Below are 16,414 nucleotides of genomic sequence, written 5' to 3'. Positions count from 1 at the left end.
ATTTGTTTAACTTATTTATTTTTGGCTGCGTTTGGTCTTCGTTGCTACACGCGGGCTTCTCCCTAGTAGTGGTGAGCGGGGGCTACTTTTCATTGCGGTGCATGGGCTTCTCACTGCGGTGGCTTCTCTTGTTGTGGAGCACGGGCCCTAGGCGCACGGGCTTCAGTAGTAGTGGCACGCAGGCTCAGTAGTTGTGGCTCGCGGGCTCTAGAACGCAGGCTCAGTAGCTATGGCTCACGGGCTTAGTGGCTCCATAGCATGTGGGATCTTCCCAGATCAGGGCTCGAACCTGTGTCCCCTGCATTGGCAGACCGATTCTTAACCACTACGCCAGCAGGGAAGCCCCTGACACACCATATATTTAATTTATTTATATGCTTATTACCTGTCTGTCCCAACTAGAATGTAAGCTCTATGAGGGTAAGGGTTTGATTGTCTCAATTGACCATGGGATCTCCAGTCCTAAGAACAGTGCCTGGCACATCCTACCCTCCCTGTTTCGGAGGGCCACTCTCTTAGCTCTGTTGATTTTGGAAGCTTTTGTTTTTCTAACTCACGTAGTGTGATTTTCCCAAGACCTCAAGTGTCCTGTGCCCCCATCAGAGCTTCATTCCCTGGAGTAATGTACTGGGCCCTATTAAAATGTCTTTGGAAGGATCTAGTACATTAAGTTAAAGTCCATTATCAGTACCTTTGGGTGAATTTATTGATGAGATTCCTTCCCATAATAATATGACTTCACAAGAGCAATTTGTCACGTAGGCATTATAATTCCCCATTTTATAGGTGAGGAAAGTGACGCTCAGAAACATTGAGGAGCACACCCAAGTTCCCACAGGTAGAAAGCATTAGAGCCAGGACTCAAATGCAGAGATGCCTGAGCCCGAAGGGTAGGGTCAGCTGGCTGTGCACCTGTCCTCACCAGTGGTGCCTCCAACTGAAGAGCTGCTCTGGTTGGTTCACACCAGAAATTCACAGTCAGTATTCGCCAAGCAGGCCCTATTTCTCTCTCTCCACTACACACAATTCCAGTGATAACTCATTTTCATCAAGGCAGATGCTTTCCTATCTGCGGAATTGAAAGAAGGGAAACCAAAACAGAATCTGTCACTGTTTAACTTGAACTTGAGGAAATGATTGGACGGAATAAATTTCAGCCATTCAGATACTCCTTTGAGTGGGTTTTGTTTTTCTCTCTTCAGTGAAGTGACAAAGCAGAGAGCTGTACTGTGAGGTGTACCCTGATTCCTTAATGCTTAGCCATTTGTTTAGGATTTAAAAAAAACACACTAGAGACGGGTGGGTTCAGCGTAGGGGGCACAAGCCTTGGAGAGATGGTCCTGAGTGGGCACTGTGGAGAGGCTGTACCAGTAATAGCATCAGGTACCTGAGCCAAATTCATTCATCCATTGAACAACAATGGGGTACCTACTATGTTCCAGGCTTAGCCAGAGCACACACGTACAAGAAGAAGCTTTGTTAAGAACCAAGTCCTACCCAGACTGAACTGCAGGATCAGGACCAAAATAGTGGTCAGATCCACAGGGTTCAGATCCAACACCTGGAGAGTGATGAAAACATTAAAAGGATGAATTTCATCCTTCCGAGGGGATGGGAACTGTGTATGTTTACTGTTTGGTAAATGGCAGACATAATTATATACAGGTGCAATCGCCTCACAGCAGGACCCTGCTGGTGACAAGCAGCCCCTCCTCAGTGAGGAACTGATGACAGCTCTTAGCCAACAGTACTCAAAGGAGTGTCCCAGTTTTGGTGGATCCAGATTTTTCTCCTTCCCTTACCCTGATTCTTCTGATCCTTCCTTTCCCATGTTCCCCACTATCCTTGTCTCAGCCCTACCTGGGGGACAGGTCACTTCCCTGCTTTCAGGAAAATCTCATCACTGCTTTCAGGAAAATCTCAGCGTCATCACCAGAAGTTTGGTCTGAGCACACCCTGAATACGGAGAATGTATCCTCACTGTTACGAAGGTTTTGATCTTTTCCAATACATGTGGTACCTCATCCACCAGCATCCCTTCATCATCTTAGAGTCCCTCAGCTGCCTGCCTTCTTTTCGCCCACCATGTTCTGTGTGGTCCTATCTGTCATGTGGCAGAGGAGAGAGGGCTTATAAACCTCTTGCAAAAAGTGTAACTGACAGGTTGGTCAGAGCTGAAAATGGGTCCCATAACTTGAACATAAATGCCATGTGATTACCAAGGGGGAAAGTCGGGGAGGGATAAATTGGGAGATTGGGATTGACATATACACACCACTATATATAAAATAGATAACTAATAAGGACCTACCGTATAGCACAGGGAACTCTACTCAATACTCTATAATGGCCTATATGGGAAAAGAATCTAAAAAAGAGTGGATATATGTATATGTATAACTGGTTCACTTTGCCGTATACCAGAAAGTAACATGACATTGTAAATCAACTATACTCCAAAAAAATTAATTAAAAAATAAATAAATAAATGCCGTGTGCTCACCATTTCCCTTTGACTGAGACCACATGGGGTTTTATTTCTGTTATCATTTCATACCCAATATTGTGTGACTGTGCACTGAGCTCTGTGGATACAAAGATGAATAAGGCCCACCAAGGATCTCACTGTTTAGTTGGGGAGACACAGGGAACAGATGGTGGCAATCCAAGGTGAGGAGGGCTATCATGGAGCCCAGGGGAGATGACTCATTGCCGGGGAGAGCTGAAGACACAGACTGAGCTGGGGATAAAGAAGAAGAAATTTCAAGGGGTTTTTAAGACTCTTCCTTTAACAGGACAGTTCTGCAAAAGACCTAGCAGTCAGATGCTGCTCTAGCCAGGAGAGGTTTTACCTTCTGCCCTCTCTCTCTAAGCTCCCTGTGTGGTCAGCATTCAGAAACAACACAAACTCTTCCAGGGTCCCATTTCCTGATATCCCTGGCATCTGCCTTCAGTGCTTCTTAACGGATTTGATGGCGGGCAAAGTCAGGAATGCAGACATGTAAATAAATGACTTTCTCAGAGTGGGAATATCTCCCTGAGATGGAGAGCTGGCTGGGCAAGCACCAGGACTACTTGGAATACACACAACCAACACACACTTGGAAAACTGACAAAAATGACTTTGAGCCACTAATCGGGCCAGAATCAGGAACAGCAATGACCGTGCACAGCCAGTCTCCACCCAGATCTAGTGTCATAATATGACGCAGGTCTCAACTTCAGCATTTTTCTTTAGACAAAAGAGTAAGGTTAGTGGAAGTAATTCTTCATTTCCTCTGCATTTCTGTAGATTACTGGGAAATTGGAATCCTTCTGGGAAACAGAAGCTCTGCTCCTGAGCTGTGTTTAATTGACCTGTATGAGATGAGTTTGCGTATTAGCATGTTGGAGACTGATGCTCTTTCCTACCTCCTTTGTGGCATTGAATGAGAATTCCTGGACATGTGCGTTAAGGGGAAATTTTGCATAATTTCTCATGCAGTGAGAAACTACGAAAAGTGATGTTTATCAGCAGTTTATATTCATCCCCCATCCATGATGTTAAGAGCTGGAAATAGAAGCAGCACTTTGGGTTCAGAGCCCAGCTCAGCCACTCCCTGTGTGAGCAAGTTACTTATTAAATCATGAGCTTTGTCCCTCAGTGCCCGCATCTGTAAGGTAACAATAACACTATTTACCTTTATTGAGTACCTACTGTGTGCTATGCAACAAAAGGCAGTATACGTTGGGGTTAAAAGCATGAACTCTGGAGTCATAATATCTGGGTCCATGATTCACCACTTACTAGTTATGTGACCTTAGGTAAGTCATTTAGCCTCTCCATACCTTGGTTTTCTCAGCCATAAAATAGAGATAAGAGTACCTACCTCATAGAGCTGATGTAAGATTAAATTACTTAACATATGTAAAGGGCTTGGAAGAGGGCCTGGAACACAGTACTACATAACTATTAGCTATCTTTCTAGGTACATAATGGGAGGTAGGGACAAAAAGTCATAAACAAGGAAACTATTTCAATATGTTAGTAGACGACAAGTGCTAAGGGGGGAAATAGAGCAGGGAAAGCCAGATTGAGAGTGCCTGGGGTGGGTCACAGTCTTTAACATGGTGGTTAAGGTAGGCCTCTTAGGTAGACAAGGTGACATTTGAGCAAAGAATTGAGGGTAAAGGGAGTGGGTCAAACCTATATATGATAGCAGAGAGATCAGCTGGTACGAGAGCCCTAAGGTGGGGGTGTGCACCTAGCATGCTTGAGGAATAGTGAGTGTAGAGGAGGAAAAACTTTCCTCTAGCCTCTTATGTTCTATACCTGGTGACCTGCAAATTAAACTGACAAAAAACAAATTAACAGGAGGAAAGGCAAACAAATTTTATTTGATGTTAACATTTTAATTTTGTTTGCATGTACACAGGGGTCTCACAGAAAAAGAAGTGAAAACCCAAAGAAGTAGTTAGGACTAACATCTTATATACCATTTTTAAAAAAAGCAATAAACTTGTGGAGAAGTGACAAGACAAAGGAAAACTTTAGAGCTTCTTGGGGAAGTAAATTGTGGGAAGGTAAACACATGGAGAGAAGCTAATGGAAGATAAGAGTTCTTTAGGTAACGTTTACTTATGCAGATTCAAGTCCGTGCCATCTCCAGTAAGAGTTGTCTCCTTTTTCTGATATGGGAAGAGGATCAGGGGACGCTTTCCCAAGGGAAAATTTATACCCTGCTTTTAGGTCAACAGGGAGAGGACAGAGAGCTCAGCCTACATCTGCTGTTTCTCAATTGTCTTCTGCTCAGAATAATCCATACACCAAAGTAGCATATTTTTGGGTGGCATATTCTGATTCCCTTCATTAGTAAGGCAGTGTGATTGGAGCTGAGTAGGAGAAAGGTAGAAGATAAGGTGGGAAAGGTAACGGGACCAGATGGTGTCATAGGCCACCGTGAGCACTTTGGCTTTTACACTGAGAGAACTAGAGCACCACTGCAGAGAGTGTGGTGTCTTGGAGAGCAAATACGGAAAGTCAGTGTAGCCTATAGGTCATTTTAAGTAAGATGAGGACTGAGAACTAACCGTGGGATTTAGCAACATGGGGATTTTGTTGATTAACTGACATAACCCATGAGACTTGGTCAGAGGTGTTCTCAGTAATGTCAGCTACCATATTTCCTTCATCAGTATGCTTTATTGAGCACCCAACTGTATCAGCATCCCTGCTCAGCATCCAGTCTGCCTGCCTCTGAGGGTAAGAAGCTGGCTTTGCATGAGTAGAGCCAGATCCAGTGAGCACTGGAACCAAGGGAACCCAGAGAACCAGAAGGAGGAATCTGAGTAAGTCAAGTTAGGGGCTGGGGCTCTGCAACGAAAGATCCCACACGCCACAACGAAGATCCCGCATGCTGCAACTAAGACCCAATGCAACCAAATAAATAAATAAATATTTAAAAAAAAAAAAAAAAAGGACGATGAGCTCAGGAATACATGTCAATAGTCAGTCTGTGTGATGGGATGTGGGAGCTGGAAGTTGCTCCCCACCCCCTGAATCCTGCTCACCCTCTGAGTCTCCCCCCAAAATTCTCCCACCTGTTGGCTGTTTTTTTCCTAGGGTCTTCCCTAAAGCTTATCATTTCTAAAGCAGGGATAATTATAGTGCCTTCCTTGCAGGGTAATCTTAAGGATCAAATGATGTAACGTGTGCCCATGTGGCGCTTAGTACGGAGCCTGGTTCATGGAGTGTCGGCAGATGTTTGTTGCTGTGGGTGCCGTTGACCCCTTGTGAGAATGTAGACGTGCCTGGAAACAGGGGTGCTTCACCCTTGCACTCTAGGGTGAAGGAAGGCTATCAGAAAAGGTTTTGATAAGCTATGGTGTCAGGGGAGGAACACACAGGATGCAACGGGGGAAAGGGTGCGAGGGGACTGGAAGCTTCGAAAACAAACCGAACCTAGAGATGATCATACTGAGTGAAGTAAGTCAGACAGAGAAAGACAAATATCATATGATACCACTTACATGTGGAATCTAAAAGAATGACCCAAAAGGACTTATTTACTAAATGGAAACAGACTCACAGACTTAGAAAACAAATTTATGGTTACCAGACGGGAAAGGTTGGGAAGGGATAAGTTAGGAGGTTGGGATTAACATATACACACTACTATATAAAAAAGAGATAAACAAGGACCTGCTGTATAGCACAGGGAACCCTACTCAATACTCTGTAATAACCTATATGTAATACTCTGTAATAACCTGCTGTATAGCACAGGGAACTCTACTTAATACTCTGTAATAACCTTTACTCAATACTATGTAATAACTCTACCAATACTCTGTAACAACCTATACTCTGTAATAACCTATATGTAATAACCTACAATAACTCTACTCAATACTCTGTAATGAAGTAACATTTGAAAAGAATCTGAAAAAGAATAGATACGTGTGTATGTATAATTGAATCACTTTGCTGTACACCTGAAACTAACACATTGTAAACCAGCTATCCTGCAAATATAAAATAAAAATTTTTTAATAAATAAAAATTCTGCTCAAGAAAACGAAAACTGTCCTTAAGGCCTGCACAGCAGTGCTGTTCTGACTCAAGCAATGCTACACCCCAGGGTGTGGGCTGACTCTCTTACCTTCATTTGGCATTTTAACCCATTGAGTTATATGTACCAGGCTCTCAGGTGTCACATCTGCTCTGTCCCTCTAGACCTTCCCCCCACCGCTGCAGACCTCACTTGCAATTTATACCTCAGCTAAACCCAACTTCTCGAGGTTCTCCAAGAATCCCTGGCAGCCTTTTCTCATGCTGTCCCCTTCCCTGCCTCTTCATCTGGCTGGCTCCCACTTTTCCTTCAAGACTCACCTCAGTACCATCTTCCCCAGAGAACCTTCTTATTCGTCGCTCGCCAGCTGAGCACTGACCCCTCCTCTGTGCAACCATAACCCTGTTCTTACTTATTTTACAGCACTTTTAATAACACGATCTGTTTACATGCTGGCTCCCGCTAGGTTTTAAAGTCTTCCAACAAAGTATCTCACTCACCTCTCACTCCCCAGTCCCGGTACAGTGGCTGGTACCTAGTAGGTGCTCACTAAATGTGGTCATTTACACATTTATGGTATAAAGAAAAAAATTAGTGCATTTGGGGATCAAGAATGGGGAGGAAACTGCCAAGAGATTTTTCACATATTTTTGGAAATAATAAGTGCAAGAGAGACCAAACTTTCTCTTTTGTCATTTGGTAAAGATTTCCCCCCAAAAGGTAGTTTTGAAGAGCCATTTGGAAGAAAGTGAGAGGCAAAGAACACTTTCAGCAGTGGAGGTGGAAGGGGTGGGGGTTAGGGGAGGGAGGGCCCGAAGAGAGGAAAGGGGTCCATTGGGCTTGCGGGGGAAAGAGGTCCAACCTTACTCGGAGGGGATTGGGGGTTGTCATGGGGACAGCTTTTTCTATTAATCTTCCACTTGATCGTGTGTGAAAGAGCAGAAGTGGCACATGGAATGGGAAGTCGGCCAGACCTATGTGTGAACGTTGCCTCTTGTGGGTTGTACAATCATGGTAAGTTGCTTGACTTTGCTGGGCCTCTGCTTCCTCATCTACAAAATTGGGACGAGAATGTCCAGGCAAGTGCTGGTGTGAGGATTAAATGAAGTAACATTTGAAAGTGCCTAGCTCAGAATCTGATTCTATTGGTCAGATTTTTGCTGCAGTGACAACCCCAAAACCCAAATCTCAGTGGTTTACAAGCACAGACAATTCTTTCTTGAGGGCTGTGGATTGGCTGTGGCTCTGGTGGGACTCCACTGGTTTCCCGCCTGTCTTCTCATTCAGTGACCCATGATGAAGGGGCAGCCACTCCCGGAGGAGAAGAGGCTCCAAAGGGGACAGAGCCAAACCACCCCAGCACACTTAAATCTTCAGCTCTGATGCATCTGCCCGTGCTCCACTTGCCAGAGGTAAGTCCCATGGCCCAGCCCGAAGCCAATGGATGGGTTGTCACCTACAGAGAAGCGAGGCAAACGCAGGGGAGATATTTGTCAACAAGTAAAGCAGTCTTTCACACATGGCCTTCTGTTGGCCACTGCTCTTGAGTCAGTAAATAGACTCACAGGTAACTGAGAGGTCCAGGTGGACTTAGAGAAGGATGGAGACAGAAGGAAAGGCAGGGCTCTGTCAAACCCTATTCCTATTCCCACCCACCCCCAGTCCATCCCTCTCCCCACAAGCCTGTTCTGTTGTTCCAAATGCAAAGCTCAGGAAAAGAGCAGGTGAAAAAAATTGATTATTTAAAGGGGTTCACGATAACCTCTTATTTATTAAGATCTCTTGCTCCCTCATCTCTTATTTCTCTTCCTCTCACTCCTCACCAGGCAATCTGGCCACCTTGATAGTCTTTTTTTTTTTTTTTGCGGTATGCGGGCCTCTCACTGTTGTGGCCTCTCCCGTTGTGGAGCACAGGCTCCGGACGCACAGGCTCAGCGGCCGTGCTCACAGGCCCAGCCGCTCCGTGGTATGTGGGATCCTTCCGGACCAGGGCATGAACCCATGTCCCCTGCATCGGCAGGCAGACCCTCAGCCACTGCGCCACCAGGGAAACCCCACCTTGATAGTCTTTGAATCCACTAAACATGTTGGCACCTCAGGGCCTTTGCTCTTACCCTTCCATTTTCCTAGAATATTCTGCCCAAACATCTGCATGACCTGCTCTCTTACTTCTTCAAGTCTCTGCTCAAATGTCTTCTTGTCAGAGAGGCCTTCTGTGTTAGTCTAGTCAGGCTGCCATAACAAAATGTCAGACAGATGGGGTGGCTGAAGCCCCAGAAATGTATTTTCTCAGCGTTCTGGAGGCTGGAGTCCAAGATCAGAGTGCCAGCCAGCCAGGCTTCTGGTGAGAGCTCTCTCCCTGACTTACAAAGCCTACCTTCTTGCTGTGTCCACACATGAAAGAGAAGGAGAAAGCAAGCTCTCTGGCATCTCACCTTATAAAGGCACTGATCCCATCAGGTCCCTGCCTCATGACCAAATTGCCTACCAAACAGCCCATCTCCAAATACCATCACATTGAGGATTAGGGCTTCACCATATGAATTTTGGGGGGACACAAACATTTAGTCCGTAACACCTTCCCTGATCAGTCTGTATAAAATAACAACCTCCTCCCCAATCATCCTCTGTGGCCCTTACCCTGATTTACTTTTCTCCAAAGCACTTCTCACAATCTGATGTTTTATATATTTACTTATTTTTGTTACTAATTATTATCTCACTCCCCCTTTTAGAATATAAGCTCTATGAGAGCAGGGTTTGTTCACTCCTGTATCCCCAGCACTTAGAATAGAAAGTGATACATAACAGCTAGTCATTAAATATTTGTTGAATTAATTAATTATGTGCTATGGACTTTATATAAGTTAACCTCATTTTAATCTTCACAGAAACTATATTGTATTGTCAAGCCCCATTTAATCGATGAGGACACTTAAATAGAATTAAAATAACTCGATAACTTGCCCAAGGTCACCCAGCTCAGGGTGGCCCACACTCCCACACAAGGAGAGACAGGCCCTCCAGGTTGCCATGGAGACACAGCAGTTGCCTCTTCTGCTTCCCAGGATCAGGGCAGCAGCGTGGAGAGGATCCCTGCACCCTACGGGCCTGCAGAGCTTTGTGTCCTGGCCCAGAGAGGGCACTGAGTTGGGAGGTGAGGAGGTTGGCCCTGGGGAGAGGGCTGAACGGGGCCACTGTCCACTCTGTGTGACAATGACCGGCAGGAAGAGGTTGGCCCAGAGCACATCAGTAGCACCTTATTGACTTTTAACGCTTCCTCATCACCTCTTCTTTTGTGAGCAGCATCCCTGATAAAATGCCACAGCCGGTGTTATCTCCTCAGGACCTCCCTCCCTCTTCCTGCCCCACGGTCTCTCCTCCGCTCAGCCCCAAGAATGCTGTCCACGGGCAAAGGCCGTGAAAAGGCTGCATTTGTCCTTGACCCTCACTGAGAAGGTTCACTTCTGGTTGAAGAGGGAGCCCAGGGGACGCCCCGGCCAGTGTCTGCCTTTTGCAAGGCTGACACCTGGATGCTTCACCACCCAGAAGTGTCACTGGTGGTGAGAATTTGTGTTCGTCCCTCCCTCCTCCCCATCGTCCCTCTCCCCAGAGCCTTTCCCTTGTCGGTAGCCACCAAAAAAGAACTATGGAAACAGGAGGTCATCACGCTTCAATTATCCATTCAATAAGCATTTACTGAACACCACCATGATACTGTCCTGAGTGTCCACAGAGCTCACAGTACAACAAGGCATGGAGTATTCAGCCCCCACTGGAGAACCCCCAACCCATTCTCGGATGTCACTCTACAGGAAGCTGCCCACCTGGCCCAGAGACTAGTGAGGGGACTCAGATGTCTCTCGTGCTAATTCTTTACCTTCATTGAATTTGCAAGGCTGCAGGAGGCTGCAAGGGGAGGGATCACCCAGAACCAGCACCTCTCCCCAGTGGCCACCCTTTGAGGTACTGTGCTTATGATAAAGTCTGCCCGTCAAAGAGCAGTACCTATTACAGACTGTGGCAGAGGGTCTTCCAAAGCTGGGGTTGATCCTACCAACTCATTAAGGGCAAACTGGGCGCTCGTGAACTGAGGGCTGTGGACTCTGCCGGGGAATATCCACCTCCTTGGTTCAGGGGTATCAGTGCATCTGCAGAGAAATTTGATTTGAAAGTGAGCTGAGCAGGGGCTTCAACAGTTCCAGAAGAGGAGGGTCCTCGCTGAGTGTAGGAACAAAACTGCGAGGCTCAAGGCAGCAGAACAAGCAGAGGGTCTGGTGCATGGACTGCCCCAAAGGTAAAGGTGTAAGTCAGGCTGTCAGCATCTTGTGTAAATACGAAGCACCTTGCTAAGCACTGTGGGGCATCCAAGGGACAAGAAGGGCTCTGGCTTTAATAAGCCCACAGCATGGCAGTGTTGAAAGCCAAGCAAATCTGAACAGTAATTGGAGACATATGCAAAACAGTATGTTGATTAACAGTAGACCCAACAACCAAGATGTCCTTCAGTAGGCGAATGGATAAATAAACTGTGATACACCCAGACAATGGAATATTATTTAGCACTTACAGAGAAACGAGCTATTAAGCTATGGAAAGACATTGAGGAAATTTAAATGTATATTACTAAGTGAAAGAAGCCAATCTGTAAGGTATGCCTACCATATGATTCCAACAATATGACATTCTGGAAGAGGCAAAACTATGGAGACAGTAAAAGGATCAGTGGTTGGTCGAGGGCGACAAAGATGAACAGGTGGAACACGGAATTTTTAGAGCAGTGAAAATACTCTGTATGATATAATAATGATGAATACATGTCATTATTCATTTGTCCAACACCAAGAGTATACAACACCAAGAGTGAACCCTAAAGTAAACTATGGACTTTGGGCGCTTATGATGTGTCAATATAGGTTCATCAGTTGTAGCAGATGTGCCACTCTGGTGTGGGATGTTGATAATGGGGGAGGTTATACATGTGTGGGAGCAGGAAGTATATGGGAAATCTCTGTATCTTCCACTCAATTTTGCTGTGAACCTAAAACAGTGCTAAAAAACAGTCTATTGGAAGATAAAAGAAGAGAGAGAGAGAGACCTCATGGCTACGATTCATAGGAGCAAAAAGCAGCCAGAAACAGAGAGAGTGTGTAGACAGGAAGCAGTCAAACCTTTACGAGGAGGCTTAGGCAAAGCACAGAGGGACATAGAGTTTGCATACTAGGGAAGGAAGAGCATTAGAGAACCGGGGAAAATGGAGGCAAGGCTGGGTGCGAAGTTAGCGAAGCCTGTTCTCAAGATGACTCCAGCATTACCTTAGCTGGAGCAGAGGGATTCTGTGTTGAGGCTGGCTTCATAGGGTGAGGCAAGATTATGGAAGGCCAAGGAAATGAATTTGATGTCATAAATAAAATAAAAATCAAACATAACCCAAATGTCAGCTGCAGGCACTCTGCCACTTGAGATCCAGATAAGATTGGCTTGAATCTCCAGTCCACATCCTGTGGAAAGTTCAGTGCCCTCCCCAAGATGTCTGCACTTTCTCAGAACACTTACATTTTTGTGGTCTCTGGTTCTGGAATTAGTTCACTTCATCAGCTCTCACCTTCCTGTGCATGTGGTCCCTCTTCTAACCCAGAAGTGAAACTCAGTCCCTTTCCTTGACACACCCCACAAATCTTACAAGGCCTTTGTTGACTTTTGAGGAAAATGGAGGGAGATTTTGTATTTTTCCTTTCTTCTGTAATCTCTCTCTAATCTTGTCATGGTATTTCTTTATTATCATGTGTTTACCTTTATATTGTGTAACAGCAATTTTAAATACAAATATAAGAACATTTAACTTGTTTGCAGAATCGCTGAAATCACACAGTTTGTATTATATAGCTCATAGACATACTTTGTTCTTACCAGAACAGTGAAAAGTCTGTACAAAACTCAACTGTTTTATTTTACTTCTTGATGTACACACATTCTATGAACACTCCATTGAAGCCAACAGCTTCCATAACATGCTTACTTTGTACAAGCTTTGAGTCTTGCTGAACGCCCACACATTCTGTGCTCACGGGACACTGCGAACGCTACATGTGAATGGAGTAGCAAAGAAGGTCAGAGACACATAACTGTTCTGCTCATGTACACGCTCCATTGTCCCGTCAGACTTCGCTTACAAAACACAAGTTCAAAGATAAAATTACCAGGAATTTCAAGACGGTGAGAGTCTTAAGCAAGCATTAAACCAAGTACAAGGAAGGCCCTTCTGAGCACAGGGCCCTATGTGACTGCACAGGTTTCATGCCCGTAAAGCCAGCCCTAGCGGGGAGACTCCTGGAAAAGTGTTCATCGCTCATTAAAGGAGTCTCTTCCTCTGCTGGACATCACTGTGGCTGCCTTTGGGAGATGTGGCAGCCATTTTCCAAGCATGACGGGAACAAACCTGAGGACAAAGCTGACACAAGGGAAGAATGATAGAAAGGATGTCTTTGAAGAGGTTATTGAATCTCTGAATTAACGAGTTCCTAGAGTCCCTCTGGGTTGAGTTTTTCTCTTATTTGCAGCTGAGAGCATCCTAACTTGGCCCCATCCTAGGAGTCTACATTTTTAACTAGCTCCCTAGATGATTCTGATACAGGTGGTCTAGGAATCATATCTTGAGAAACTCGGCTCTAAAATGATGGCAGACATCCCATCTGTATGGCAAAAAGCACGTTTTCATGAGCTGGACGACCTCGATTGACTCAGGTAGATGCCTCAGATTCATAGTTCTTTTTAGTTTTGACCGTCAGTACTACCTTTGTACAAAGCTTAATACATCCTCTACACTTAATACATATATATTCCTCACTCTATCCCTCCAGGGTGATGTGGGAGGATTTCCTGACTTCCACAATACCTCATGGAGAAACTGCATGGTACAAAATTTATTTTAGGACCTCAGGACTCTCCAGGGGCTTACCCAATCACTCAGTCCCTGTCAGTTGATCTAAATAAACTCAAAGAACAGTGGCTACTGCTGCCACTCTTGCTAAGCAAGGTCATGGTGCCTAACTTTCCCTCGTAAGTAAACACAGGTCTAGGGTTCTGACCTGCGCTGGTCTCCTAGAGCTTGAACTGGGCAAGGGACCAGAGGCAACTGCAGCGGGTTTATTGAGAAAACGGGGAAAAGAAATCAACATTGAGGGGTAAAAGAGGGCCTGAGACCCAGAGATAGTCCAACTATAGTGTCCAATCCACAATGGTCCAGAAAGAAAGATGAGGCTAAAGGGCTGGAACCCAAATCAATGGGACAGAGAGAGAGTGAATGGGAGGTTAAGACAGATATGGACGGGGGCTTTATTAACATAAACTCAGGTGTTGTTGAAAGGAGCTTGTTATTAATAACAAAAGATCTCTTTATCATTCTTATCTCTTAGAAAATCCCAAGAGTTTTAGGAGATCTGTGCCAAAAATGGAGAAGACCAAATATATATTTCTTATTATGAACCACAATATCACACCATAGAAATGGAAGAACTGTTGATGGCATCAGGCTGATTTGTTGCAGAGAAAGGGACACTATAAACTTCTTAGTAAATGCCTTTGTGTCCCAGCAAATTGGTAACACCAAGTAGAGGCTCAAATCTTCTATATAGTATGTTAGAAATGGCAATCTTGCTGCAAGGGAACAGAGGGAAAAGATGGAAGACTGTTTTTGAGTTTCATGTTTTAAAGCTAACAGCCCTCAATAATGCACTATCGTAGATTGAGGAGAATCATCACCCTCTCCCAGGGGAATTATAATCTCACTGAAGGTAAGACCACATTTTACTCCTTTGTGTCACCACTCGATGGTGAATTTATATCCTCACCAGTTGAATTGACTTGAGCTGAGCTATGCCACTTCTCAAATGAGTCATTTGGATTTAGAAAGCAGTCAGTGAAACCAGGGCTATACCTATGCAGAGGCAAGGCCAACAAACACCTTCATAAATTTGGTATGGGGAAATGAGGAAACTAATTTCATCCTACTCAAATGCCTTATGTTAGGCCATTATCCTATTGCATGAAAAATAAAAAGATACTATTGTCCGTCCTCTTATCCCCTTGGTATCCTCCTCTCAAAAGATCTCTTGAAATTCTCGCTTCCATAAGGCCTGCAATTCCACCACTGGAGACTTGCTCCTTTGAATTAAGTATTGCCCTCCCTGGGCCAAAGTTTTAAAATGTAAATACCGCTGGGAGAAGTAACACATTACATCCCTATTACTTTTGTATAAATGCATTTAACCCAGGTTTTCCTCTTAATAGAAAGAACTGGGCTCCTCTGGGGATTGAGAATTAGGAAAGAGGAGGAAAGAAACGGTGCCCAGAGAAGAATGGAATGTATGGGGCAAGGAAGAATGGCGTTCAAGTACAAGTTGGCCTCTGTCCCAATCTTACTGAGGTCTGTCCCTGAATAAAACCAATAATAACAATCACACTAGCTTTTATTGCTCCTTTTGTGAGAGTCAGTTCTTCTTGGTAAAACTCCTTTACTTTAGGCTATTATCCCCTTGTAATTAAAACAATATATTGTATCCTCCACCTGGGATCCCTTTGAAACAGTGTGGATAATACACAATGGCACTCTGAAAGCTTTTATTTAGTTTCTCTTGAGTCAAAGCAGAAGGTTCCAGGACAGATTTATCATGCTACATCCAGGGAGTTATCTCAAATAACTCACATGCAAGATATCGGAGTCCTGGGGGAGATTCAAAGCTCCCCTTCTGGTGTGAAGAAGGTGCAAATATAAGATCATCTCCAAAGCTGTCATCGAGCCAAATGACATATCACCTGTAGATTTACTGGAGGAAGAGTAGGGGCTGTGACACCAGCAGAGCAGGGAAGGACGTCTCATGCCTTCTAAGCAAACTTTCCCTTGCTTTTGTTTTTTTCTTCTGCTGGGAAAATGTAGTTTCTTTATAGGTGCACCTTGGAAAAAGAAAATTTGAACTTAAGGAATCCACTGTTCAGTCTTTTCAAGGGGCAGTAATGGTGGACCTCAGTGTCTTTATCTACAAATGGGGTTAATAGTGCCCACCTCAGAGGAAGATTAAATGAGGTGGTGTGTGAAGCACTTGGCCACAGCCATGCACAAGGGAGGTGACCATGGATATTAGCTCCTTTCCAATTTCTCTCAACAGACTGTAAGCCAGAACTCACTCTGGGGAGCTACCATGCCCAAACTCCTAAATCTCATTCTTGATTTCCTCACGGTCCCATGACCGTATTTTCCAAAACCAAAGATTAAAATGCAGGGCTTCCCCATATGGTTGATTGGGTTTTTTTCCTACTTCAGATATGTTAACTTATTTATGTGAAAAGTCTCTTAAAAGCAAAATAATTGAGGTACATTCTATTATATACGTAAAGAATTATCTTTCTGAAGAATGAAATTACATCAAAAGAAAGCAAATTCAGCAAAAAAAAAAAAAAATCCTGGATTATTTGACATCAGGACTGTATGAGACAGCACAGTCATCACAGACACACCTTTTCATTTGCTGATCACAGAGGATGCCTGGAGTTGGTTGCCAACAATGCTATGTCCCTGTCGCCAGCTGTAGGTTGACCTCTCTTTGCCCAGAAGCCTGGGACATTTTGGTCTCTGGCTGTGTGCTGCCATTTCCTCAGAACCATGGATCTGGTGGCACACGCTGTGAGTGTGACTGAGCTGAGATGCCTGGAAAGAGGTCAGTGTTTAAGTGATGGGAAGGAAGGGAAAAATCCTCCAAAAATAAAATATAAACAGATGGAAGGTTGAGAAATAAGTCAAATCACTGTATTATTTTGTTGCTTTTAGTGGTTTAATGCTATGGCTCATTTGTGTCTCACTTCTTACA

Source organism: Orcinus orca, chromosome 1 (assembly GCF_937001465.1).
Source record: "Orcinus orca chromosome 1, mOrcOrc1.1, whole genome shotgun sequence".
Lineage (NCBI taxonomy): Eukaryota > Metazoa > Chordata > Mammalia > Artiodactyla > Delphinidae > Orcinus > Orcinus orca.
Note: the sequence above shows the minus strand (reverse complement) of the source record.